General features: G+C 41.5%; 1 protein-coding gene across 2 annotated transcripts in view; it reads right to left on the bottom strand.

The window, feature by feature from the left end:
- LOC118426882 (F-box-like/WD repeat-containing protein TBL1XR1) overlaps positions 1-2,792 on the bottom strand; it is a 44,197-nt gene extending 41,405 nt beyond the window's left edge. Inside the window, exon 1 of one of the 2 annotated variants that reach the window (XM_035836455.1) lies at positions 2,470-2,792. The gene's annotated coding sequence lies outside the window, so the exon portion shown is untranslated. The remainder of the gene's footprint in view (positions 1-2,469) is intronic. The other variant, XM_035836461.1, reaches the window with a different exon arrangement.
- Positions 2,793-4,783: the final 1,991 nt, after the last annotated feature.

Here is a 4,783-nt window from a genome sequence, read left to right as displayed (position 1 = left end):
AGTCACAGTCAGCTACAAAGTATCTGTATGAAGCACCCAGTATCATAATGACAAGCTGATATGATATATACCAGTTTTGTAGGCAAGAAAAGGCAGCTGACTATATTACATTGGTTGCCACCACCCCCAAGGAACGAGACACTCCGCCGCCTACCGCACAGTCTGCCATACATATCTTCTGCCTGCCATCCCGATAAACAGGAAGCAAGCAACCCCAGCATGGGTTATCTGTCCTGGCATTGACAAATTATGAAGCTATTTTTAAGTTGATTTTGGCAAGTCTTCAGTTCAGGGGTACAGTAAAGGTAGCAGCACATTTGCATCTGCCTTCACCCTTACCACTACAGTACTAGGTACCAGACCCTCGCATGGATCTAGAAAATAATAATAAATCAACACCTTGCATATTCTACTTTTCAAATTCAAATACATAGCCATGAGCTTCTGTGCCCTTACAAATAAATATACCTTGACCCTTTGTCTAATAAAAAAAGGAATCAGACGTGCAGTAAAATGCCCTCTTTCTAACCATACACTTTTTTTCAAACATTTTTAATGACTACACGACAAAAATCTGACCAGTGTTCCATAAAAATATAAAATATATTGCAATAATCCCTCAGAATCCTAACATTCCTACCCGTGACATTAAGACACGCATAAAAATATCACATTGTCCCAAGTCCTGTACATGCCACACTTGTACCTGCAACACCCATTTGGGGTTCCATGAAATTCACAGTTACAATTTACGACAAAATGTAGCTCAAAAGAAGCAACCGACTTATGAACAGCTGCAGCCCAATAAAACGTTTCCTTTATAGCAATCCCAATATCGACTCATCCATTTTATGCACCAGGATGGATACCATGACTTCATATTGAGTACCCAATATGGGTAGCTTTTACAGTAAAGCAGCTGTAAAATACATTCATTGCCCAAAACATCTTTGGGGTAGCTCTTCAAAAGACATTGTTAGACAATCAATCTTTTAAAGAAATAACAATCCAAAATTAAAGCTAAAAAACATGTGAAAAGACATAAGTAGGGCAAATGTTATACATATCATAGTTATGAAATTATTTGCCATAAGCTGTTTAACATAACATAGTTGGCAGCCAAGATGTTTTCACTGCCAAAAACGAGCAAGGGTAGGCCCCAAGAAGTATAAATAAATCATGTTGCCTGTCTCTGGTTAGTGGAAACTATTCCAGATGTCAACAGAAATTACAGAATCTAAGGTGTTTTGAGACATTGAACTGGCCCGCAGGAAACCAGCAACATGCTGGAACGATTGCCATTGAGTGAGTCCATCAAATATACACTCATGGCTCCAAATATACCAAACTATCATTGTTATGGAAAACAGACTGTCATAAATCGTTTTAGATTCAAAAATTGCACATTGAAAAATGTATGATTTTATCACCTTTTCCACCAAACATTGACATATGCTTCTGACAGAAGTTAAATCTATTACAGTACCACCATCAACGAAACAAAATCGCCTTAGATTTGTAAGATATTTTACATTTATTTCCATCCATTTCTTATTCTGTCACACTGATAATCTTCCAAATTGAAACCAAATAGACCGACATGAATAAATAAATATAATAATACAAAAATTAATAAATAAATAAAATTGGGCTCGGTGCCTAATATGGATTCTTAAAAAAAACTCAGGCGGCCAATGCATAACAGCCAAGGACAACAATTTCAGAACTTTCAGTTATGGGGGCCATAAAATATTTGTAGTAGATAATCATAAAAATGATCTTTCCAATGTGGCATCTTTCCTTTTCATAATTTCTATACAAAGAAACCAGGCTAAGTACCACCATCACCAAGATAAATGTCGTTACATTGTCGGCTACCCCGGTATTGAGTCCACTGATATGAATTTAGATAGCCAAATTAAAACGACCTACATCGACTAGGGGTAACGCAGCATAAAAGCCCTGGAGAAATTATCGCATATTGAGAGAGGGTGACCTTGGCTGGCAAGCGGCCGGGGGCTGTGAACTTGGGCCAAAAATACTGGCACCCTCCACGGTACAAATTATCATACAACGCTCGGTAGAAAAACAAGTGAAAGTGTGTGTGGATGTGATGCAATACAGGCGGACAGAGGGTCCTTATCGATTAAAGGATCTAAGGAAGGATCCGAGCGCACGCCGTACAAAACAAAAATTATGACATGAACTTATCGTTGGTGCGTTTTCAGCATAACGTTACTCCTCGTAAAAAAAATTACGGCCGAATACCTTTGGAGACGTCATCATCAAACACGTTAAACGTACGAATGAGTCGATTTAGGTAAGCGTGTATGATAAGGGCTGTTTATAATGATCCTATAATGAGAAATCAGAGGAAAGAGAGAGCGAAGGATTCTAGTTTTCAGGCATGCCGCCACGCAGTAGTCATGGCTGGCTTTGACACACCGGATAGCGCAACGAACAACTCACCCGCCGGCCGCAAGTCCCGGGAAACGGCGCAAAACCGAGTTATACGCCGCTGTTCCTGACAAATCTGGCCGCCAAGCTGTTACCGTAGAACTCGGAGATGTGGATCTCGAGTCTGATCCGCGTTGGACGTGGGAACCACGAGGAAAACGCCGAGGAAAACCCGATAAAGGTATGATCTCAGGCCCCGCAGGACTGACTGCCATTCATCGGACAGCGGCGAGCCAGGCCTCACCACGCAGTGTGTTCATACAACTACACAGAGACACGAACAAGTCCCTACACTCTACCTTAAACCATTCATCGACCTCGCGGCATTCGCTCAATATTTCCGTACTATTTTAATACTTCAATATTAAGTACGACATAACATGGGAAAAGTATGGATTTTATGCTAAAGTTGCGAAGTTGAAGTGTTTAAGCGGATGGATACTGACAGGTTGTCAGGCATCACGTGCCCTGTTTTTTTGAAGCGCCAAGTCAAGTCCGCGGCCCCGGCGCGAGCATGACAGGCCGGCCCCGGAGCGAGCGTAATTCCCACACGACGATTACTCTCCGCACTGGGCGTATCAAATTACTGTTTGTGTTCAGGGGAGATGTTTACGCTGACCAGAATCCAAGCGGAAAAGTGCCTGAGGAAAAGTTTATAGATTTTTTTTACAACAAGGAAAGGCGTAAACATCGGTGTCATTGACATCATTAAAACTCTCAACCACCAGCAATGGACATGATCTTGATGTAGACTGTTCTAGTTTTATTGAATGAAGACCTTTATTTGATCTGTACAAAACACTTGATGCATCTGTTGAATTTTAGTGCCTGAAAAAAAAAATCCATCGGTTTGCAATATTGAAAAAAGACAAATAGAAAGAAAAAGTTGTATCAAAAACAGAATTGTCTAAATCTTGATTTTGTATAAAGGTCGTACCATTTCTTGAATTTGATCTGAGTGCTGTTATCTCAAATTACTCCATTTTTCATGCTCTAGTTGCCGCAAGAATACTGGCAGAAAGCGAAGGGCACGTCTAATGACGCGTCACCCAATACATTCGGACCGAGCAAATGTATATAGCCTGGTATTCGGCGGGGATAGGGGCCATATTTTCGTGTCCAGCCTGCAGGACGCCCGTTTGTACTTTCCATAGGTCCCAGAGGTCAAACCCTGCGTGATGGCTGAGTGCGTTTATCGACCGGGGATCAACATTACGTCATGCTTTTTTGGTAGTGTCGTCCGCTGCATCAGACAACCCTGCCTGAAGAATGGCTTGAAGGCAGTCTGCTGTAGCATAGATATGTGCCTGAAAAAATTCCACTATTATAGTATCGGCAGTATCATACTTATATTATATACTTAAGAATTATTCGTTTAACATTTTTACAGCTTATTTTGTCAGTGAACTAGCGAATATGGTATGCAGTTATCATTTCTTTTTACATTTACGTGATTTAGCTGTCTCCTGTAATTTATTTGTGTGCCTGGAAAAAGTAACTTTATGGAGTGTGAGTGAGATCAGTGTATATGACTTTCTCAAAATCCCTCCCTCCTCATGCTAATGTAGATTACGGTCCCCAGTCTAACATCAAAAGAAGGCTATCCTTTCAATGGTACACGGGGATGCTGCTACAAGGACAGTCCAGTGCCTGTTTAAAAGTTCTGGCCTCATCATGTATTCGAATCACGTAGGCACTCACGCATTCCTGCATGTCTCCCTGTCCCGTCCTCGCAACCGGGTCGAAGGGGCGTGGTGTGACTATTGTAAATTGCCAAAGAGAGTCAACAAGGTCCAAACTTCTTTGGGGGCAAAGACTCAAAGTCCAGATTGCACAGCGTTTATTGTTTATTCTTGGGTCTGTTTGCCTTGACTGGGGGGTATGATGGACAGTCTTATACTAAAACGGTTTGATGGCTTGCAGAAAGTCTTGGTTTTGCTTTTTTGACCTGAATGTTTAATACAGTTTTGCTGTTGCTATTTGAAGTCGTGGCAGCAGAAAGGGCAACCAGAAAGTAACCACAAAAAATGTGTCCATGACCGTTTTGTAAATAGTTGCTCATATGCAGTACACGCTGGCTGGGACACCTTGGGCACGCAATTAATAATACTAGCAATTGTGTCCTTGTCCGCTTTTGTAGCTCGGTTTCCACTCTCATTATGAAGTTTTGTTGCATCCCGACGTTCATTTATCGTAATGAGTCGTAAGAGAAATTGATGAGACATGATATAGAATGATGAACGGCTGTTCCGTAGATTAGGGGAAATGTAGAAGTTCAAGGCTGCGCAGGCCTCATCCGGGGCTTGAAGACTCCTGCCATAGCTTG

This window comes from Branchiostoma floridae, chromosome 12, assembly GCF_000003815.2.
Source record: "Branchiostoma floridae strain S238N-H82 chromosome 12, Bfl_VNyyK, whole genome shotgun sequence".
NCBI lineage: Eukaryota > Metazoa > Chordata > Leptocardii > Amphioxiformes > Branchiostomatidae > Branchiostoma > Branchiostoma floridae.
This window is presented reverse-complemented; position numbering and strand designations above follow the sequence as displayed.